General features: G+C 41.9%; 1 pseudogene; it reads right to left on the bottom strand.

Annotated features, from left to right (window-relative positions):
* Positions 1-22552: 22552 nt before the first annotated feature.
* On the bottom strand, positions 22553-24361 carry LOC122545262 (DNA damage-binding protein 1 pseudogene; annotated as a pseudogene).
* Positions 24362-25161: the final 800 nt, after the last annotated feature.

The raw sequence follows: 25161 nt of genomic DNA, 5'->3' as shown, positions 1-25161 counted from the left end.
CTATTCATCCAGATTTAATGGCTGGAGTTCTGGGACATGGGATTGCATGACAAAGTTGAAATTCATAGAAATCTGGGAAGAAAGCAAAAGATGACCTCACAGTGGCCATGTGGCAGTTTCCATTCGTCATCAAAATTCTTTTGGTCACTAATATCATTAGCGAACGTAATCTGGCATGCTTACATATTCTGGACAACACGGGTCGAAACTGTTACCCGTGTGGACCTATGCTCAATGACACTTCGGCCGGCGTTTTCGTTTTAAGTGGGTATGCATATTCACAATATACAAAACATGCAAATCAATGTATTTCCTTTCTTTGCATTCGTTCCAAACACATTTGCTTAATTTGATACCATGTTTGTAGAGAAACGTTTCTATCTCCCCCTCAGATTCACTCAGTGTCTTTGTATTTGTTTATCTCTGTTTCTCAGTCTCTTTGCTTCCATACTGCTGCATGCACTTTTCTGATTGAATATTTAATCCAGTTCTTCGAAGTCATTGTGTTATATCGCCCTGTATTCACCTACTTCTGAATGTCTTCTTTCCTCCTCTTTATCTGTCCACATGTCAAAACGTATCTGTCCGTATCTGTCATTGCCAGATGTGGTGCACATTGAAAATTTGCTGATTTTTACCACTCATGGGAGGAACATTTACAGCATTTATTGGACTTGTTCGGTCGACGTCGGAAAGCAAGGTTTTTGGTGAACATGGACAAATGGCCTCACGGGAAGCGAAAACAATAGTAATTGGTGATTTTTACACAATGTCGGCAAAAAAGGTATAACGGTTCCAAGGTTTGAGTGGAGAACGGGAAAAATTTCTGGCTGGAACAGATGCTCCTTTTTTGATGTACTTTCGGCTTTCGAGATGATTTCCTCGAATTCCAGGTGCAGCCATTACTGTTTTCTATGCTTTGGGATTGTTTTGGAACTATGGAGAGAAAAGTAAAGTCAAAACAACATCACTTTTAAAAGGGAGAACAACAATAAAGGAAGCACATGGCGATGTCAGTGCAGGAGAGAGAGCGGGAAAGTAAACAACATTGCTAACTGACAGAAGAGTGAACGTCTGCAGTTGCTGCTTTTACTGCATAATCTATATATCGCCAGATATCGGAGTGTGTCTGGGAAAATAAAAAAAAGAATGAAATTCACAACTGATCTTGCAGAAACCTGTTGGCAGAGGTTACAGAACAGAAACAGAGAAGTCTATTTTAAGCGTGGCCTTCAAATAAGTCTGCAGTATTGAATAGTGTGAGTTTATTTCTTGACTATATGCTTTATTGAGCGAAGTTTCTTGATGAAACTTAAAATATATACAGCATAAGTATTAATTTAATCTGGAGAAGAGATTTATTTCGAGGAATAAGACCGTGCTATTTTCTTGGTCTGTAGAATTGATAGATTCAAAAATGTTTACGGGTTACTGTGGATTATATCTGCAATAAATGTCGTTGATTTTGAATCCTATCAGACCGAATGGATCATTTGGAGAGTTAGTTACAGGCAATAAGGAATTTACAAGAGCAAGAGTATGTGATGAATGGCAGTTATAGGAATAGGGCAAGTCTCAGATACAGTCACATAGATAGGTTAACTCCAGGAAACGTAGTAAAGGTAGGCAAGTAGAGTAGGAGCCTTCATATTTCAAACACGTATACCTTTCTGGAAAATGTCGGGGGTGATGGATTCGCAGGGGAACGTAGCACGAATAGCCTAATTTCTGGTATTGAGACTGGCACTAATGTAATGAGAGGTACTAGGTGATGCAAGCAATCGATTGTATTCAGGGGCTCTCTAATCCGAGGTACAGACGGATCTTTCTGTGGGCAGCAGCGAAAAATCAGAATGGTCTTTAGCTTCATTTGTGCCAGGATCAAGGATGTCTCAGAGAGATAGTTCAGAATATTCCATTGGGGAAGAGGGGCCAACAGGAAATCATTGTACACATTGGAACCAATGACACAGGAAGGGAAAATGTTGAGATTCTGGAGAGAGATTGAAGATAGTTAGGCAGGAGTTTTTTTTAAAAAGGCGGTTCTCGAGAGTAGTAATATCTGGACTACTCCCGGTGCTACGAGCTCGTGACGGCAGGAAAGGAGGATAGAGCAGAAGAATGCATGGCCGAGGAGCTGGAGTATGAGATAACGATTCACATGTTTGGATCATTGGAAGCTGTTTTGGTGCAGAAGTGGCCTTGTCAAGAAGGACGGATTGCACCTAAATTGGAAGGCGACTGATATAATGGCAGGGAGATTTGCTCGAGAAGTTCGGGAGGATTTAAGTTAGTATCGTGGTGGGATTGGGACCTGTGGAGATATTGATGAAAGAGTTCGATTTGAGACTGATAGAGTTGAGAACAAAGGTGAGTCAAACAGTCAGGGCAGGCAGGGACAAAGGAGAGAACAAGCTAGGACTGATAAATTAAACTGCATTTATTTCATTGCATGATGCTTAACAGGGAAGGCAGATGAACTCAGGGCATGATGAAGATCATGGGACTTGGATATCATAGCAATTACAGAAACATGGCTCAGGGATGGACAGGACTGGCAAATTAATGTTTCAGGATACATAATCTACGAGAATGTTAGAAAAGGAGATAAGAGAGGAGGGGAGTGGCGTTTCTGATAATGGTTAGCTTTACAGCTGAACTGAGGGTGGATATTAAGGGAAATACTTCCAGGGAAGTTATTTAGGTGGAACTGAGAAATAGGAAAGGAAAGATCTCTTTATTTGGATTGTATTATAGACGCCCTCATCGTCAAAGGAAAATTGAGAACAAATTTGTATGGAGATATCAGTTATCTGTAACAATAATAAAGTAGATATGTAAGGATATTTAACTTGCCAAACATAAACTGGAATTACCATCGCGCTAAGGGTTTCGATGGAGATGAATTTCTTAAGTGTGTACAAGAATATGTTCTGTTTCAGTACGTGGATGCACCTACGAGAGAAGTTGGATAACTTTATCTACTCTTGGGAAATAAGGCATAGCAGGTGACTAAGGTGGAGCACTTTAGGGCCAGCGAGCATAATAGTATTATTTTAAAATAGTGATGAAAAAGAATATTCAATCTCTTCCAGCAGCTCAAACCGTGCAAGCCTGGAAACACCCTTGCAATTATTTTCTGAACCCTTTCAAGTTTCACAACCCCTTCCGAAGTGAGTGATACCAGAATTGTGCAGAATATTGCAAATGTTGCTGAATTAATGTTATAACATGCCTTGAGTTCATCTGCTTTCCCTGTTCAGACTCTTGTGTTGAAATAAATGTAGATTGATGTGGCAGTTCTGCCTCGTTCTCCGCTCGATCCCTGCCTGCACTGACTGACTTGCTCTGTTACCCAAGTGTACCAATCTAAGACTGATTTCTTTCAACGCGATGTTTCCACCTTCCCCCGACGCTCCAGCACCTTATTCGTTTTAATCCCTCCGAGCAGCTTTAGCATATCTCCCCGCCAGTGCATGAGTCACCTTCTCATTTCGGTGCAGTTCGTCCTTCTGATACAGGTCACTTAAACGACAGAAGTGATTAAACACTGAATTCCCGGCAACATTCTGGTAAAACTCTTTTGAACCCTTTGCGGTTCAGTAATATCCTTCCTACAACAGAGAGAGCAGAACTGGAAGGAGTATTCCAGAAGAGGCCTCACCAATCTTCTGTACAGTCTGACGTGACGGCTAAACTCATATATACCAAGGTCTAAATAATGATAGCAAGCATGCTAAACGCTTTCTTAGCCACCATGCGTAACTGTGACGCAACGTTTAAAAATAGATGAAATTGAAACACCAGGTCTCTCTTCTACAACATTGCCGAAGGGCCTACTTTCAATCGTTTAAGTGTTGTCTTTGTTTTACCAAAACACAATTCCTCGGAAACTAGATTGCCCACTGTTCCGTCCTATGGCCCAATTGATCTTGACCTCTTCAAAATTTAAGATAGCCATATTCACTGCCCACTAACCAGCAAACTTGATGTTAAGTGCAGCACTACCCATTATGATTTCTATATTCTCCTCGAAGTAAGTAATATAATTTTCACAATTCTTTCTTTTTAAAAATGTTATTCTCTACTGATATTGTTTTGAGCACAGTTTGTAAAAGCGGAAGCGCCTAAGTGTCTTGCTTTAGGCAGTCTGTAGATTATTTGAAAACAAAACGTTTAAGAATGCAGGGGGAGTACGGAGTTCTCCCTGTTCAGGGTGGTTCTAGTTGTTTGTTTTTGCTGTAGCAGTTACAAGATGTTTCAGTACAAACAGGGTGAAATCTTTATTAAATTATTCCTTACTGACTTTTACTGAGCTCGCTATGGATGTTGCTCCATTCTGCTTGCAAGAAACTGTGTTTGATTTATATTTTTGCCACGGGGAGTGTTTCTGGCTTGTCATGATATTGAATTAGTAAATTAGTAAATTACTATATCGAATATTTGACTAAGTTTTCCAAATGTTAAATTAATCTAAATTCCGTTTTCTTTTGCACGTGTTTTAACCGTAGATTTTAAATTAATAAGCTGTTTTGCTTATAGCCGAGTGGTTTGATCAGTTGCATCGCGCCTGCAACACCCACTACACACGGACATGTAAAATAAGAAGAACGTTAGGGACTCAGCGATATTTCTAAAATATGTTTAAATGGATTGCGCCTGGTCCATAACATAAGTGACAAACAAGAGCGGACCCAGAACTGATCCCTATGTTATTCCGCTGCTTACAGGCCTCCAGTCCGAATAACATAACACAATCACACTCTCTTGTCTCCTGCTAGTAAATCAATTTTGAATCCAATTGGTATGGTCACCTTAATTTCCATGTGATTAAACGTTGCTAATTACTTTTCCATGTGGAAACTTGGCAAAGGCTTTACTAACGTCGAAGTAAACAATATCGACTGCTGTGCCCTCGTCAATCATTTTGGTTACTTCATGGAAAAAACTCAATCATGTTTTCAGACAGAATTTACTTCGCATGAAACCATGCAGGCAGTCCTTAATTATACTTCGTCTCTTCAAATGCATACACATCTTATCTTTTAGAATCATTTTCAAGTAATTTCACTTCATTAAAATCACACTCACAGGACAGGATTCTACTTACATCTTCTCTTAAAGAAGACAAAATGTTAGCTAATCTGCACTCAGTTGGTGTCTCTCCATTATGTATAGATGCTACGAAGATTGAATAATGAATACTGGGCTAATAGCAAGTTTCTTACTTGTATCCATGTGCGTAGATCCCTGAAAGTTGCCACCCAGATTGATCAGATTCTTAAGAAGGCACATGGTAAGTTACCATTTATTGGTAGAAAGATTGAGTTTTGGAACCATGAGGTCATGTTGCAACAACACAAAACTCTGGCATGGCAGCACTTGAGTACTGCGTATAGTTGTGGTCACCACATTACCAGAAATATGTGGAAGCGTTAGCAAGTGTTAAAAGGATATTGACGAGATTGCTGCCTGGCATGGAGTGGAGGTCATATGAGGAAAGGCTGAGGGAGTTGATGCATTTTCGTTATAGAAAAGAAGGTTGAAATGTGACTTAATTGAGACATATAAGACAATCAGAGGGTTAGATAGGGTGGACAGTGACAACCTTTTTCCTCGAGTGGTAATGGCTGGCATGAAGGGATATAGCATTAAATTGAGTTGTGATCGATATCAGAAAGACGTCAGAGGTAGTTTCTTTATTCAGACAGTAGGAGGAATGCGGATCGGACAGCCAGCAACAATAGTAGATTCGCCAGATTTAAGGTCATTTAAGTGCTCATTGGATAAACGTACGGATGAAAATGGAATAGTGTCGATAAGACGGGCTGCAGATTGGTTTCAGAGGTCGGCGTAACATCAATTGTCGAAGGGCTTAATCTGCGCTGTGAGGTTGTATGTTGTATGTTTTTGTTCTTAATACCCAGGAGAAGATCTAGTTTTATTCCTTCTGTGGTAAGAAAATTTATGTATTCAGGAAGAAAATTTTATTTAACACAATTAACAAGTCCTGCACCGTCCAAACCTTTATCACTATCGTTGCACCAGTCAATGCATTGAACAACACAAATTCGTACTCTTACAAATGTTTTATTCTTAATTGTATCTGCGATCTCTCAACATATTTCTTCCTCAATTTCTTGTGAGGTTTGCGAGCTCCAGTGCACAAGTGCATCAAAATAATCATTCCCTATTTATTTCTTGGTACAATCCATACGTTTTCATTGAACGATTTTTCAGAAATCTATTTTCGTTAAACAGTTATATTTCCCTTAATCAAAATCAATACACTGTCGCCACGTTCCCTCTTTTTCTATCCTTGCAATGACACCTGCGACCCGGTACATTTATGAAACAGTCCTGTCAATCCCTCATTAAAGTTTCTAAAACAATTACAACGTCCTAATTCCATTTTCCAAACATGCCCTGAGTTCATTTGCCTGACCGGTGTGAACACTGGAATTAAAGTAAATGCAGTTTTGTAGATTTTTTGTCAGATTCACTTCGTTCTCTTAATTGATGTTATCTGTCTTTAATAAGTAACGTAAGACTTTGAGTTCTAAATATATTCTTATATATATTTCTATTTACTCTGCAACTTGGTGTATTTCACACCCACTCTTTAATTTGCCTCAGTCTTCCTTGGTAAAATTAGCAAATCCTTTGCTCCGTTTTTGTTTCCTTTCATACAGTGTAACGTATTTTTTCATAACCTTTTCTTCCCCAGACGGGATCCCAATGATCGGAATACCGAATCGCTTAACATTGCACCAACTCTTCAGCCATTGATTTATCTCTTCGTATTTTTATTCTTTTCCTCATTTGAGTTTGGAAAGCGGAGTAAACCAGAGGTTGATGCTTATGAGTTTCCGTTTCTAAATCTTCTACGGATCATCTTATATAACTGCGAAGCCTGAAACTTTTCCCTAACTGCCTTATTCCATTAACGCGAATAATAGCTTCTGGGATCGCACTTTCCCCTTCAACAATATAATTTTTTTTGTCCTTTAATCCTGACACTAAGAAAGCAGCATACTATCCTAGATTTACTGACACTACCATAGTGTCTTGTGTCTGTATCCTTGGCAGTGGTATCCGCTCAAACAATTAGACACTTAAATTTTATTAAATCCCGACTAAAATACAATTCATTGTTCTTATCTGGCTATCTTTTCAATTTTATTAATTCTCAGGGACTACCCATTTCAACAGTACCTAAAACTGAGCATCTGTGTGAAAGAGACTTCTGAACTATATTCTTAGACTGATCCTGCTCTGTAATCACATATCTAAATTTGCTAGCCATTTCATTCTCTGTCTGTTGTATACCGTCAATGTCATTGAATCTGAAAAGAAGTATGCAGTCTTTGTTGATAGGTTCCACGTCTTGTTGTCTGTTCTGTATGTCCAGCAGGTTGGCTATTGTTTCTCTGGCGAGGGTTTTGTCGATAGAGGTGAACAGTGCCGTTACATCGAATGAGACCATAGTTTCTCCTTGTCTATGTGTGTATTTCTGATGATGTCCAAGAATTCCTGTGTTGACTGTATAGAGTGTCTGGATCCGCTGATCAGGTGTTTCAGTTTCTGCTGTGGTTCTTTATCCAGTTTGTGTGATGGTGTCCCTGGAAGAGATACTAGGGTCTGAGTGTGATGTCTGGTTTGTGCACTTTAGTTAGTGGATAGAATCTGGGGGTGTTGTTGCTTTCAGGTTTCATTCTCTGTCGGTCAAACCTGGTTGTTTTGTCGGTTCCTCAGTGTGTTGTGTATCCTATTGGTGAGCTGTGGGGTGGGATAAAACTCCCTCTTTTGGTAGGTGTTGGTATCTGCAAGTAGTTGATGCGCTTTTTAGATGTACTCTGCTTTGTCCAGGATGACCGTCATTCTGCCTTTGTCTACTGGTAGTACGATTATGTTCTTATCGTTTCTTAGTGGTTTTCGTGCTTCCCTCTCCTTGCGGTTGAGGTTATGGGTTTGTCTTTTCCTTGTTAACCGGGGTACGATACTTTGTCTCCACCCCAACACACACAAAAGAAGTTGCATCAAAACACTGTTCAAAGGGGCCACAACACACTGCAGTACACCAGAACTGCCAAACGAGGAATAAGAGCACCTATACTGTTTCCACACTCTAATCTAATCTAATCTAATCTAATCTAATCTATACAATGTATTCGCCAAAAACGGATACCCCCGCAATTTCATCAACAGATGCCTAAGGGAAAGACAACGGAATGAGGACATGCCACAACCCAAAGGACTAGCCACAGTACCATACATTAAGAACATTTCTGAACTGACAGCCAGACTGCTGCGACAACTAAGACTCATAACAACACATAAACAAAAAGCCACTCTCAGACAACAACTCACCAGGACGAAGGATCCGATACCCAGCAAGAGCAAAACCAAAATAGTGTACAAAACCCCATTCAAGGACTGCACAAAACTCTGCATAGGACAAACAGGAAGACAGCTAACGATCCGCATCCATGAACACCAACTAGCCACACACCCAGATGACAAGCAATATAAGTTCAACTGGGACAACACTACTATTATAGGTCAAGCCAAAGAGAGAACAGCCAGGAATTTCCTAGAAGCATGGCACTCATTCACAGATTCAATCAATAAGCACATCGACCTGGATCCAATATACCGGCCTATGCAGCCGACAGATGGAAATGACAACCGGAAGCTGGAGATACAAATCACTATAAATGCCGGAGGAAACATCACAGAAGCGCTTCACAGGAGGCTTCCAAGCACTTAGGATGCCAACTAGACAGGGAACAAAACGTCTGCAACACAAATTCCCAGCTCGACGAGCAGAACCACTATATTATTCCATTCTCTAAGAAATTTTAATTTCAACAATCCAATTATTGCTACACAGACAGCGAACATAGCTGTTCCTCTGTTTACAGATAATGCAACATTGTCAATCACTTCACGTTTTCTCCTTAACACAGTGTTTTATATATATCAGCCTGTTGCAATGTGGATTACCACTGAGCATTAACCCTAATGAAGACATTCTTTTCCTGGACTGGCAACAGTAAATGTGATCCATACAAGAAGAAATGGCGCGTCACCAGTTGACTTTATAAATTGTCTATTTTCACCGAAATGAGCACCGACGAAAGCACTTTGTGGTTGAGTTTCTCAGGTGGATTCGACCGATGCCGCTGTAACTTGCTGTGCTGCGATACCCAAAGTGGTTTAGCTGAGCCTCCGTCCTTAAACAAACAGCTTGCTTTTGAACATTTCAGGGAATGCAAGAAAATTCAACAAGTCACATTACAGACGGTGGCTACATAATTTGTCTTGACAAGATTTCAATGTTCTTAACAAAGATTTGTTTTTCTCGCACTGGGTATAGTACTTCTGAAAATCATTTTTCATCTTCTCTCGCTTTTTTGTTCTTGTTTTACAAGCAGGGTCATTTCACTCGATGCACCATATTCAGAGTACTCATAAAGTTTTTTACGTCTGTCTGATTTTTATTTTGCCAATTTCTTTTGTCTTCTGCAAAATCTCCATAACATATTCGAAGCGATGTGATAAACGTTGTTCACTTCTCGTTTCTCCACCAGCCGGCTGTGTGTGTTGATACTACCTTTAGTTCAGATGGTGCTCGTGCTTCTGTCCGCAATTTGCCTGAACCGCTGTTGATGTCTCTCCGGCAATTGTGCAGTGGAGTCGGGCCTTTAGAATTCATTGATGCTCAATAATTCATTCAATACCAAGACGAACTATCTTATTGCAGGTGCCAGTTGTGCCTTAAGTGACTTCATCTATTTAAAATAATGTTCTGATCAGTATTCATTATGTACCAAAGTTTTTTTCTTTTAACAGTTGCAACTAAACCTCTTGGCTCCGAAACTCAATCCCTCTTACAATAAATCTAACACACTGTACACCATCTTAACAACCCTATCAAACTGAGTAACAACGGTCAGGAATCTATGTTCATGGACGCCAAGATCCCTCTGCTCATCCACACTGCCAAAAATATTGCCAATTTGCCCGTACTCTGTATTCTTGTTACTCATTCCAAGGTGAATCTCCTCACACGTGTTCGCATCAAACTCCATTTTCCACCTCCCAACACAACTCTGCAACTTACCTACGTCCCTCTGTAGCCTGCGTCATCTCTTGCCACTGTCCAGAACTCCACCAGCCTTAGCATCATTCACAAATTTACTAACCCATCATTCTGTGCACTCATCCAGATGATTTATAAAAATGACAAGCAGCAATGACACCAAAACAGATCCTTGCCGTACACCACTATTAACTGAATTCCAGGATGCACGTTTCCCATGAGCCACAACCGTCGGACGTCTTCCAATTCGTCAATTTCTGATCTAAACCAGTAGATCTTCCTCATTCCCGTGCCTCTATATTTCCACAATAGCCTACGATATGAAACCTGAACAAACACTTTATTGAAACCCATATACACCACACCCACCACTTTACCCTCATCAAACGGCTTGGCTACCTTCACAAATACTTCAATAAGGTTTCTGAGGCACGACCCACCGTTCATAAAACCGTGGTGTTGCTTTCTTGATGATTGTAAAAAAGTCTCTTAGAATATTTTCCAAAATTTAACCTACAAGAGACGTACGGCTCACTGCTCAATAATTACCAAGGTTGTCTCTACACCACATGTTGAACAAGGGGCGACATTTCCAATTATCCAGTCTTTTGGCACTATTTCAAAAAAAGTAGGGCCTTTTTTTTTAACGTGAGATGAGAAGGTTTCAGAAAAAGATACGAAGGACAGCCTTCTTTTGTGTCTGAACACATTATAAACATGTGTGGAATCTGTCACCATGCTAACATCGCCAAGCCCTCTGAGAAACTATGTTAACAGTGTACTTTCTGCGAAGATGATTGTTTTAGTACCACAGCTGGTGTCTTTCTGAATAATTCACCTTCAAACCATGTTAGAAACCATCTTGGGAGGAGTAAGTGACAATTTGTATGTAAAGTAAGACTATTGCAGTGTTTTACTGAGATAAGAAAAACAGGGAAAGACAATATACATATAAATGGCTGTGGAGTAAACAAAACAAACTGTAGTGTTGTGTTTGTCTTTGAGCGCAACAAGGAGTTGAAAACTGCAAGGAATACACAGTGCGATGGACAATTAAACGGTCAGATCATCTTGGACGACTCTATATGACTGATAGTTTGACAGACTGGGGAAACAGATATTAACAAATGATATTGCAATACCTCAGGATAATAGAAGGTGCTTTGGAGCAATGATCTGCATCTCAAATGTGATCACTGCTCTAATCTAATGACAGCGTTCGACAAAATATAAAACCACTGTGGTCAAACATTAACCTTCCTATTTTTCCTTATCAAGGTAGTACATTTCAGTTGTTTGACCAGCTTCGCTGTCTATACTCACCCTGAGTTACTTATTAAGGAGTCGGCTGAATTCTGAGGCCATCACATCAAGCCCCCGCTTCAAATGATCAGTTCCCAGAACAGCAAACATTCTTTTTCCGGTCCTTCTGGAAAGTGATGGTGCTGAACATTCTGCTGTGAGGATTCATTGCAAATATTGTGTGTGTTGATTTTTAAAAAACTGATATTTACAGAGCGCCTACTAAACATTCCAAACCATTTTAAAGATTTTCCTTGTCGATAACGTATAATTGAACGTCATGCCTTGCACAGTATCATACTGTAGACAATCATAAGACGATGACGAGAACACCAGTTTCACTCATTTTGGTTCAGGAAGCACTGCACTGGGGTGAATTCCTCTGCTCCCGCTCTCCTTTCAGTTGAAGCCATTTGATTATTTGCACCCTGAGAGGACAAGCTGGACCTTTGGATTAATACATGAATGCGTTACCAATAGCTTTAGATTTTGGATTGCAGCACTGAGAATAATATGATATTTTCAGAAATTTTGAGAAGCATGTTTTGCTGGTCTGATGTACACTTCCGGATTATCTCAGAGAAGGCATATTTTCGGCAGCTAAAGACATTTTACAACTATCAATAATGATGGCTCTGCAAATTCTTCAGATAATCCAATATAATTTTCCTCTCTCTGGCCAAATCCCAGTTGGAGAATATGAGGATTGGAGATGTTAGAAACCCAGGGTCGAAAAGCACAGCAGGTCAGGCAACATCCAAGAAGGAGGAGGGACGATGTTTTGTGTATTGGCCAATCATCAACGTCCCAATATCAAGGCTGTGGTTATGATCAATCATCTCAATTGGCTGGTTATGCCATTCAAATGCCTGAACAGGATTTTGAAAACCGACTTCTGTCATCTGAGATGGCATTATCATGGCGAATCATAACCAGGAGTGCTGGAGAACGTGGTGAATGATATATTTTAAATGTATTCTGAAAAAAAAACAGAATATTCCCCAATGTTCCAGCACCTGGCCCATATACTTCCAAACCCTTCCTATTCATATACTTATCCAGATGACTTTTAAATGTCATAAATGTGCCAGCTTCCACCAAGTCCCCTGGTAGCTCATTCCATACACGCCCATCCGCTGTGCGAAAAGGTTGTTCCTTAGTTCCTTTTATTTCTTTCTCCTCCCACCCTGTACCAATGCCCTCTCGTTCTGGACTCCCCCAGAAAATATCTTAGCCATGTCCCTCTTGACTTTGTAAACATCTCCAAGATTACCGTCAGCCTTCAAAATTCCACGAAAACAGCATCAAACTTTTCAACCTCTCATATTGCTCAAATCCTACAACCCTGGCAACATCCTTGTCGATATTTTCTGAAAGTTTTCAAGTTTCATAAATTCCTTGCAATGCAAGGGGTCTCCGAATTTCACACAATATTTCAAATGTGGCTTAAACAATGTCCTGTACAGCAGCAACATGAAATCCCACGTCGTATACTCAATGCTATGTCAAATAAAGGAAAGCAAGCAAATCAGATTCTTCATTATCCTCTTTATCTGTGACTCCCCTTTCAAGGAACAGTGAACCTGCACTTCCAAGGTCTCTTTGTTCTGTAATCCTCCCCAGCACCTGACCATTAAGAGTATCAGTCCCGCTCTGATTTGCCTTTCTAAAATGCAAATAATCGGGAATGCAGAGAAAAAAAATGTTTTCAGCAAACTAGAATCCCGTGAACTGAATTTCTAATCGATACTTATTACTCGTTTGTACAGGATGCTCGAAGGAAATGATTTGCAGACAGACTCATTCACGGACAGACCTCCCACCTCGTCTTCTGCATTTTCTCAAATTTGTCGTGTTTACAAGACCATTGTTTTTGTTTTTGTTTTGCTCCAATAATACAATACAAAATCTCACAAAAAGATAAATACTGCTTAAAGAAAACGAGGAAATCAACTCTGGCACTGAAAAAGACCCTCAAAGCAATGGAGCTGCTTTTATGGAGACAAGTTTTGTACGTCCATGGTTAGTCCACATTTGGATTATAGTGCACAGTTTTGTACACCATTTCTCTGGAAGGATGCATTGGCTCTGGACCATGTTCAGAGGAGGTTCACAAGAATGGTACCAGAAATGTGAAGCTTATCATATGAGGAACGATTGAGGACTCTGGTTATACACTCGACGGAGTTCAGAAGAATTAGGGGATATCTAACTGAAACATGCAAAACACTACATGGTCTGAAAAGAGCAGATTTTGGAAGATGTTTCCATTGATTAGACAGACGACGACCCGAGGACTCAATTTTAGAGTAACTGGAAAACGTTTTATACCAGAATTAAGGAGAAACGTCTTTAACCAGAGACTGGTGAATCTATGGAATTCGTTGCTACAGAATGGTGTGGACGGCAGGTCACTGAGTATATTTAAGACGGATACAGTTAAGTTCTTCTGTGTCAAGGGGATCAAGTGTTTTCGGGTGAAAGCGGGAGAATGGGCTGGATAAACCTATCAGCCATGTTCGAGTAGTGGAACAGACTCGATAAGGATAAAGGCATAATTTCTGCTCATATGTCTTATGGTCTTTTTATTCTCTCCCATTCTCCCCTTGTAACCCCTTCAGAAAAACAATGGGTGGATGACGCTTTCGCTGATCGTTAACTTCCAAAGATCTAAGAACACCAATAACATGCAGCAACTGTAGAGATGTGAGGACTATGTGAAGATATTCTATTCCCTGTCAACACTGGTATTTAATTACAGTCCCGTAAGACGATTAATCTGCTTGCAATTTGGGAAAGAGATCCCTGACCTGTCTGCCCTGTAGAATCACCAGCGTGATGATGCCACTGGAGAGAGGAAATTCACCTGCCCTGTGTGTAGAGAGCAAAGTCTGACAATATTTCACTCTTTTATGACACCAGTGAGTTAATATTAGGTGGAAACCATCTGGCTACTTGGAGTATGGAAAAATTTTCACTAAGTTCTCCAGTCTGCAGAAACATTGCATAATTCACACTGGGGGGATTTTGCATTTTCTATATCCCTGCTCCGTTCGTGGAAAAAGGATTCTTTCAGTCGTTAAAACAGCGCAAACGTGAGCAAATAAACTAAAGAATACAGGAACGTCATCTTCCATAATTAGAAACAACATCCAAGTTAGACAGCGCATTACAGGCTCTCAACCTCTAACAGCTCGAAAAAAAGTGCAGAAGTTACATGTGATCTGTGAAAACCTGGGGTAAACGATCCTGCTTATATTAAGCCCACAACGCAGAACGATTTATACCGTGCAGTAATCTATGAAAATTCGAGAGTTCAGGAACTATTTGAATTCAGAATTAAGAGAATGTCTAACTAACTATTATTTACAACTCCTTCCTCGAACTTATCTTTTACGTTCCCCTTATACAGTAGGAGTCTAATAAAACCACCACATTAAAATTGACAAAACAATCAAGTTTTCAAAACAAGCCAGGTGTCGAATTTTGCATTTGGATATTCCTGTGTCTTATTTTCGTTTCTCAGGCATCATTTTTCACAGGTCACAGACTGATAAAGTTACCTTTATGAGATCTATTTCTGAGCAATCTCTGCAAGCTGGTGATATGGCTGTTCTCTTCCCAACTGCTCAAATTTCTCTTGTCTTATATTCCAAAGCATCGGATTGTGTTATTGGTTTTTAAGATGGTCATTATACTAACTTCAAACATGTCTGGAATGTGTTTATTTCTGATGGATAATTTCAACTGATTGACAAATTTCGAATCTTTTATTCTCGCCAGGCAACCAGCTACCCTGGTACAGTACACCCACATCTTCATAATAGAACATCGCCACATGCAAAAGTGTTTGCACGTAGCACATCGTCCTCAATTGGAACTATACTCGTTCTTATTTTCTTCCGTCACTAGCTCAAAACCACAAATGTTGTGGAGGGCTTTCATTCTCAGCCCAAAAGTAAACAACCCCTGCAAAGACCCCTACATTTTCAAGATGCAGGAATGTTGGCATGAAAACGGCTATCATTTCCAAATACAACCAAAAATACTTTTCAGGAGCATTTAAAATGACAGGAGCAGAGAAAGCAAGACCAGGAATATGCCGTAGCCCTACTCCCCATTCATTATGTTTGTAGCTGATATCTGCCCCAAAACTATATTTCCATTTTCTCTCAATACCCCGTGATGCCTTTTATCTCTAAAACAATTATCTTTCTCCTTCCTGAATATATGCAGTGGCTTGAGTCCACAGCCTTCAGTGGTTAAGAATTCCACAGGTTGACCAACCGTCTGAGTGATGAAAGGTCTCTTCACCTCCGTTCAAAATGCCACAGCCCAAATCCTTAGTCCGTGATCTTTGGTTTGTGACTGCCCTACACGGGCAACATCCTCCCTGCAACAAGTCTGTTCTTCAGCCGTTAGAATTGGAGACGTTTTAATCAGCACCCCGGCCTCCAATTCTTCTCAATGCATCCCCAGATGAACCAGCCTCTTTTAATGTGACAGTTCTAACAGCCTCGAATCAGTCCAATCAATTTCCGTTGTACTCATTCCGCAGCAAGCACACCATCCGTTATATAGCGAATCACAAACTGCACAGGATCATCATTGTCTGGACTCACCAAGGCTGCTGCATCACTGCAGTATAGCAAAGAACAAATAAAATTATTCCAGAGAAACACACCCTACGGCCCCCCAAGCCAAAACCAATCCGGATCCTCTATTTAAATCTGTCACCTATTTTCCTAGGATCTGTATCCATTTGTTCCCTACCCATTCATGTATCTGTCTATATATTCATTAAACAATGTTATCGTACTGACCTCTACCACCTCCACTAGCAACTTGCTCCATCCAACCACCACGCTCTGTGTAAAGAAAATTACATGTGTATCTCCCTTGCGCTTTCCCCCCTCATTTTAAAATCGTAACCCTTGTAATTGACTCCAGCACACTGGTTAAAATCTTGCCACCAACTGTGTCGATAGCGCACATGTTTTTTCAGACATCAATCAGGTCCCTCTCCATCTCTCTCATCAAAATAGTCCTAAACTACTCAACCTCTCTTCATCTCTTGCGCTCTTCATCCAAGGCAACATAATAGTGAACCTCCTCTGCACTCTCTCCAAATTAACCACATCCTGTTGGAAATGTTGTGATCAGAAATTTATGCGGTATTCTAAATGTGGAACTACGAATGTCTTGTACAACTTTAGCATGACCTCCCAACACTTGCACTCAATACACCATCCGATGAAGGGGAGCATGCCATTTGCTTCCTTGACCACTCTAGAATCATAGAATCCCTGCCGTGAAGAAACAAGTCCTTTGGCCCAAGAGGTCCACACTGATCCTTCGAAGTGTAACACATCCACACACATTCCGCCATTCTTCTCCTCCACCCTTAAGCTGTCTAATACACGTAACCTACATGAGGAATTTGGGCAATTTATCATTATCAATTTACGTAACCTACACTTATTTAGATTGTGGGAGGAAACCGGAGCACCCGCAGCAAACCCATGCAGACAAGGGGAGAATGTGCAAACCCCCCACAGACAGTTGGCTGAGGCTGGACTAGAACCCAGGTCCCTAGCGCTGTGAGACTGCAGTGCGAAGCACTGAGCCACTGTGCTGTCCTCTATCGATCTGCATTACCACCTTCAGGGTATAAAGTACCTTTACACCCAGATATTTCGGTGCATCAATTTTCACTAGGACTTTTCCATTTGACGTATTATTCAATCTTGAATTGGATCTTTCAAATTACATCACGTCACAGTTGCCCGGATTGAACGCCATCCGCTATATCTCCACCGATTCAAAGTTTGTGAGAAGATTTGTAGCTCGGGTGCTCGTTGCTGTGGTTCTGTTCGCCGAGCTGGAAGTTTTTGTTGCAAACGTTTCGTCCCCTGTCTAGGTGACATCCTCGGTGCTTGGGAGCCTCCTGTGAAGCGCTTCTGTGGTGTTTCCTCCGGCATTTATAGTGGCCTGTCCCTGCCGCTTCCGGTTGTCAGTTTCAGCTGTCCGCTGTAGTGGCCGGTATATTGGGTCCAGGTCTATGTGTTTGTTGATGGAGTTTGTGGATGAGTGCCAAGCTTCTAGGAATTCCCTGGCTGTTCTTTGTTTCGCTTGCCCTATAATGGTAGTGTTGTCCCAGTCAAATTCATGTTGCTTGTCGCCTGCGTGTGTGGCTACTAGGGATAGCTGGTCGTGTCGTTTCGTGGCTAGTTGATGTTCGTGGATGCGGATCGTTAGCTGTCTTCCTGTTTGTCCTATATAGTGTTTTGTGCAGTCCTTGCATGGGATTTTGTACACGACGTTAGTTTTGCTCATGCTGGGTATCGGGTCCTCCGTTTTGGTGAGTTGTTGTCTGAGAGTGGCTGTTGGTTTTTGTGCTGTTCTTTGGCTGTCATTTCAGAGATGTTCTTGATGTATGGCAGTGTGGCTAGTCCTTTGGGTTGCGGCATGTCCTCGTTCTGTTGTCTTTCCCTTAGGTATCTGTTGATGAAATCGCGAGGATATCCGTTTTTTGCGAATACCTTGTATAGGTGTTCCTCTTCCTCTTTTTGCAGTTCTGGTGTGCTGCAGTGTGTTGTGGCCCTTTTGAACAGTGTCTCGATGCAACTTCGTTTGTGTGTGTTTCGTGAATCGGATTCCTGTGAGTGTGGAGTTGATGATCCGGTGTGTATTCTCTATTTCCGTGTTTTTAATGATTACAAAGGTGTCATCAACGTATCTGACCCAGAGTTTGGGTTGAATTTGTGGTAAGACTGTTTGTTCTAACCTTTGCATTACTGCTTCTGCTATGAGTCCCGAGATCGGTGAACCCATGGGTGTTCCGTTGATTTGTTCGTATATCTGGTTGTTGAATGTGAAGAGTGTTGTGAGGCACAAGTCCAGTAGTTTAAGTATGCCGTCTTTGTTGATGGGTTCAACGTCCTGCTGTCTGTTATGTCTGTTCAACAGGTTGGCTATTGTTTCCCTGGCTAGGGCTTTGTCAATAGACGTGAATAGCGCCGTTACGTCGAATGAGACCATGGTTTCTTCCTTGTCTATGTGTATATTTCTGATGATGTCCAAGAATTCCTGTAATGATTGTATTGAGTGTCTGGACCGAACTCTTCCCTCTGTCTGTATTCTGTTACGTTCCCTGACAGTCCCCTTCACGATCTTCCACTCCACTGAAGTAGTGCCAGCTGCAGACTTGCTAATCATATCACCTATAGCTTCCTCCAGATCACTTTTCTGTACCACAGAGAATAGTAGTACCAACACGGATCCCTGTAAAACATCACTGTTCACAGTTCTCCATTTTGAGAATCTACCTTCCACTATTTTCTGTATCCTGTTGCTCAGCCAGATCTCTATATATCCAGCCAGCACGCCCTGGAACCCATGCGACTTCAACTTCCTCCATTAATCTAACATGGCGACCCTTCTCAAATGACTTACTGAGGTCCACGTATATGACATCGACAGCCCTTCCCTCATCAATCAACCTTTTCACTTCCTGAAAAAAATCCCTACTCCTGAGCTCCAATCCGACTGCAGTAAATGTCCATGTATCATTTGCCTTGGGGATTGCTTGCTGCAGCTGCCCTGTTTCCCTGGACTGGTTCACAAGGTTAGCAAGATTAATGGCATGTGAGTAGATTCAAGGAGATCTTGGCAGGCATGAAATGGACAGATACACCGCAGCACACTAAAACACTGAGAAAGGTGCAGTGATTCGTTACTCATGAAGGTCTGAGAAGTGGCAGAATAAACTGAATGATAAATTGTTAAAACTGGAGTATGGACAGAGAGACCTGGACTTTCGTCGCATTAGCGATTTTTAAAAATCTGTAAAGGCCTGAGAATTTTTCAGTGATATTTACATTTGCCAAGTTTCAAAGTTTGGAAAATTACGTTGTATTTAAAATTTAATGTTGTGATGTTATTCAGGGAGCTATTCAGCTCTGTGAGTCCTCACATTCCTCCCTTTCAATCCTTGCTAGTTGCTTCTACCCCCAGTCCTTCTCTCTCTCTGTGCTTGCTTCTGTGCTCCAGTCTGTGTCTCACACTGTCCCCATGTCTGACATTCCGCTTACCGTAAACTATAACATGGTAATATTAAGGAAGACCATGCACCACATTAAGCATGCACTAGTTTGCTGTGTCCTGGAGCGTTTAGGATTTGCTGGTGGACAGCAAACATGTTTACATAAAACATAGAACATAGAACAATACAGCGCAGAACAGGGCCTTCGGCCCTCAATGTTACACCGACATGTGATGTAATCTATGCTCATCCCCCCTATCATACCCCATCATCATCCATGTGCTTATCTAAGGCCTGTTTAAAACTTCATCATTTGGCTGAGTAAACTACATTGGCAGGCAAGGTATTCCACGGCCTGACCACTCTGAGTACAGAACCTGCCTCTGACATCTTTCTGAAATCTTTAACCCCTCAAATTGCAAGCTGACATCAGTTGACTGGAAAAAAAAACTTTCATGGTCGACCCCTGCTAATCCACTGATGATCTTGTATCTCTCTATCAAATCCCCTCTTACCCTTCTTCTTTCCAATGTGAAGAGATGCAAGTCTCTCAGACAATTCTCATAAGACCTACCCCCAGACGAGGTAACATCCTGGTAAATCTCCTTAGCACCTTTTCCAATGCTTCCACACCCTTCCTGGAATGGGGCGACCAGAACCGTACTCAACGTTCCAAGTGAAGCCGCACGAGAGTTTTGTATAGTTTCAGCATGACATTAAAGCTCCGCATCTCAATCCCTCTACCAATAAAGCCTGAAACACCGTATGTGTTCTTGATAGCACGGTCAATCTGGGTGGGAAATTTCAGGGATCTTTATACATGGACTCCAAGATACCTTTGCATATCCACATTAACAAGAATCTTTCCATTGACCTAGTTTTCTGTCTTCTTGTTATTCATCCCAAGTGATTCACCTCACATTTTGCCGCATTGAACTTTATTTGCCAATTCTCAACCCAGTTCTGCAGTTTATCCAAGTCCCCCTGCAACCTGCAAAATTCTTCCACACTGTCCACTACTGCACACCCTTTAGTGTTATCTGCAAACTTACTAACCCATCCACCTATGCCTGCGTCTAAGTCATTTATAAAAAATAACAAACAACATTGGTCCCAAACCAATCCTATGTCAAACCCCACTAATACATAGACTTCAGGCTGAATATTTCACATCAACTACAACTTGCTGCGTTTTTTCAAAATCCAGTTTCCAATCCAAACTGCCAAATTACCCTCAGTCCCATGCCTCTGCATTTCCTCTAACTCAGTGATTTATTTCCAGCTTTGTGAGCTGGTACTCCTGGTGGTTTCTTGAAGCGTCTCTGTTAAAGTCACAGCCATTTACAAACACTGTCAATTATTTTGCCAAATGGAACAAGTGCAATGCCCCTACGTTCATTGACAAGACCCATGTTGGTTGGAAAAGAAAGTGTGAGGGCGACCGAAGAGGCTGCAACTTGCTGTAGACATGTTCACTTATTGGAAACGTAAATGTCAAATCGAATAGTGTGAACAGACATCCCTGTGCAGCAGCGATTTCCAAATGAACTCAGAGACAGATTAAAAGTCTCTTTCCATGCTGAGTCCAAACTTCCAGACCCATAAAGGGGTATCCATGACAGATGACAGTTTTCAGACTGGATATTATGAAGTTGCAAAACGAAAGTACTGAGAGTACAGTTCATCACATCTACTCATAGCGTCTACGTTGCAGAAAATGTCATACGAATTATATTGAAAGAATTCGGAGATGGAGTATCAAATGGTGAAATATGATTCATGTTTGTAGAAAGAATAGACAAAAAAATGAATGTTTCTGTTAAAAATAAGGTGAAAGTATTGAACATTATTGCCCAGAAGGATTAATGTTGTCACAAATTTACATGACGGTGGAGGCAGCGTGGAGATGCCAACAGATTGTATCAGGTACATAAGGATGTCTTGTTAGGAATCTCTCGAGTTGAGATTTTCCCCACTATCGGGTATCCTTTGAGAGAGTCTCGCTCTCACAGTCTCTCTGTGACACTGTCTGCATGCAGTCACACTCATACGTGTGCATTATTACACACACACCATCACCCACAGTCAATCAATCTCACACATAATTTTCACGCACTCAGAACACTCTCTCAGTCAAAAACAAACAATGACGAACTCCCTTCAACTCTCTCCCTCTCTTTCTCCCTTTCTCACACACATGCACGCATTAACGGACTAGCATTCTTAAACACACACATAGACACTGTCTCTAACACACAGAGACTCTAAAAAAGCATCTCCCACACACATTATCCTTCAAACTTTGTCACACAGTCACATGCTCTCTGTCTCACACTTTGTCCCTCGCACTCTCTCACGCACTCCCCCTCACACATTCTCCCTGACACTTTGTTCTCGATGTGCCTCTCTTACTTGTTCAGAGACAAACTGAATTGCGCACAGACACACCGATACCCTCCACACACACAATGACTCCCTCGTAGAGAGTATGACTCCCTCACAATCATTCAGAAATTATCGACAACTCACTGACTGCACCAACATCGCACCGAGTCCCTCTCAGATACATTGCATCTCTCACAGTTATGTTACACTGAATTCCTCACAATCACACTGACTCCCTCACAGTCACACTGATTCCCTCACAGGAACACCGACTCCTCGGAAAAGCACTGACACTCTCACAGGCACACCGACATTACTGCAGATGCACTGACTCCCTCATAGTCACGCTGACTTTACCGCCAACACACTGACTCCCTCGCAGACAAACTGACTCCCTCAATGTGACTTCCTCACTATCTCACTGATTCTGACACAGTCTCACTCCCTCACAATTTCACTGTTTCCTCACTGTCATAATGATTTTCTCGCTGTCACCCTGATTACGTTGCTCCCACTCTCATTCCCTCACAGTGTCGCCACTTCCACACTGTCACACTCACTCCTCCACTGTTGCTCTCAACCCCCACTGTCAAACTGGCTCCTTCAGTGTTGCACTCACTCACAGCCTTATTCACTCACACAGTCTCACTGATTCCAACATTCCATGCTGAATCCCACACAGTCTTACTCACTCCGTCACTCTGCCTCCTCTACTGTCAGACATCTTCGCTCAATTTCACAGTCACTCCATTATTCTCAAATGATGGTAGCTTGAGGATCCGAGCTGAAATATCTGTCCAAAGCCCAACAGAGCATAGGGGTGACATACTAGTACCCTCAGCCAATGGAGTGATGTCTAGGCAAGCAACCTCATGCTCCATCTCTATAAAGCTGATTTGTCTGAGCTCTTTCGGGTGAATCTCCAGGTAGTACAATACCCGGCCCACTGCTACCACAACTTGGCTGTTATTACAGGATGCAACACTGATATTCTTTCCGTTTGGCTCCTTCCACTCACTAACCAGTGATTTGGGTTCTTGACTGACCAGTCGCACCGAACCAGATGTTATCTGAATGAGCTGCTGATGAGCCACATTTCCACAATAGAAGGTCTGTTGGTCATCAACGAAGCCTGGCATTTCAGTCTCTTCTACCTCCTCCCCATTGAGCATCAGCACACGAGTCTGTCCAACAAATGAGAGAACCAACATATCATCAGTGTCACGAGTGGAATCAGAACGCAATGGCCACAGACCTTTAATACCAGGAAGATCAATGCTAGCGTGCTCATGGATCCCAATTCCATTCCGAATTATTCTCAGAGAGCCTTCCTTAAATGCTCCTGAACAAGTAACCAGCTGGCCCTGTCCTTGCCTTTCCAAATCCACTACACACATATCCACAATAGGACCTAAATTGGTGAAGGTTTCCATGCCAGCAACATAGGACCCCTGCTCATTGCTGTCCACATTTAACTTGACAAGCTGAGAATCTTCAAGACGGGATCCAACGAATACAACTCCATTATCCAAATATGTCAAGCATTCTGCAATGGATGTCTCTCCCAACAGTTCTACACGGAGGTCTCTGACAGTGACATTTCCGTCCATTTGTTCTTCCCTCTCCAGTAACAGCATGAACAGACGACCTTCCATATCTCCCAGAAGGTATCGGGAACCATTGGGATCCACACGGTTGTGGCAAACAATTGTGCTTTGCTTGATAGCTGGTGGTGCAATTGCGAGATACTTGTCGCCATTGTGGTATGTAATGGACTCCTGGCCTATGATTAGCGCTCCTCCAAATGGTTCTGGAACTGCAATAACCATTGATGCTTCAGCCTCAACATTTTCCTGTTTCGAGGGTCCCTTGTTAAATTCTTTTTCTCTTAAGGATACTTCATAGGTCTTCACATGACGGCCCTGCGGATCCTGATAGACAAAGCAAATGGTTGGGACCTGACAGCCATACAAGAATTTCACATCAATGACATGCAGTTCTTCCAGTCGGATATTGAATGCTTTTAGCTCTTTGTTGTCTCTATCCAATGGAATCACTTTAAAGAGCCCATCATACAGCCTGAGATCGATCATACGGCACTCAGGGTCCACAATACCTATGATTCCAGTCTCAGAGGGGCGGCCTATACGATCCTGTACATTTCCATGAGCTCGTGTGATGATATCGATGTTTTCCCCATTTTGTTTGTACTCCAGAATACAGGCATTGTATTTTGCAGTCAGAATGAAAAGCAAGTCCTTGCCTTCTCCCTTTGGGCGGAAGAGTTCCATTACAGCAATCTTGCCATACATGCCCACTTCCTTGACAGGGCGCAAACCCTCCGGTGTCACTACATAGATCTCCAACCTGGTGTTCTTGGCAATCAGCAGGTTCAAATCATCTGCTGAGGTGAAGTGACCGGTAACGCAAGCGTTCACGGCCGTCGGTTTTTGCGCTGTCACTACATAGTTGTAAGACATGGTTGCAACCCGCGCAGTTCAACGACACCAGCTCAGCTCCCTCGCGCTCGCACCGTCTATCACGTGATCAAGAACGGCGCAACGGCAGCTACCTCACTTGATGGCATTTATCCTAGGATTCTCTGGGAACCAAGGGAGGAGATTGCAGAGCCATTGGCCTTGATTTTTATGTCCTCTTTGTCTACAGGAGTAGTGCCAGAAGATTGGAGGATAGCAAATGTGGTTCCCTTGTTCAAAAAGGGGAGTAGGGATAACCCTAGTAACTATAGGCCGGTGAGTCTCACTTCTGTTGTGGGCAAAGTCTTAGAGAGAATTGTAAGGGATAGGATTTATGCACATCTGGATAGGAATAATGTGATCAAGGATAGTCAGCATGGTTTTGTGAAGGGCAGGTCGTGCCTCACAAACCTTATTGAATTCTTTGAAAAGGTGACGAAGGAGGTTGATGAGGGGAAAGCGGTAGATGTGGTATATATGGATTTTAGTAAGGCGTTTGATAAGGTTCCCCATGGTAGGCTACTGCAGAAAATACGGAGATATGGCATTGAGGGTGAGTTGGAGGTTTGGATTAGGAATTGGCTGGATGGAAGAAGACAGAGGGTAGTAGTTGATGGCAAAGTTTCTTCATGGAGTGCCGTCACTAGCGGTGTTCCGCAAGGATCTGTTTTGGGACCATTGCTGTTTGTCATTTTTATAAATGACCTGGAAGAGGGGTTAGAAGGTTGGGTGAGCAAGTTTGCGGATGATACGAAAGTCGGAGGAGTTGTTGACAGTGAGGAAGGATGTGGCAGGTTACAGCAGGATATAGAGAAGCTGCAGAGCTGGGCAGAAAGGTGGCAAATGGA

Source organism: Chiloscyllium plagiosum, unplaced genomic scaffold (genome assembly GCF_037043375.1).
Source record: "Chiloscyllium plagiosum isolate Xiang-an unplaced genomic scaffold, Cpla_swu_hap1 HiC_scaffold_41, whole genome shotgun sequence".
NCBI lineage: Eukaryota > Metazoa > Chordata > Chondrichthyes > Orectolobiformes > Hemiscylliidae > Chiloscyllium > Chiloscyllium plagiosum.
This window is presented reverse-complemented; position numbering and strand designations above follow the sequence as displayed.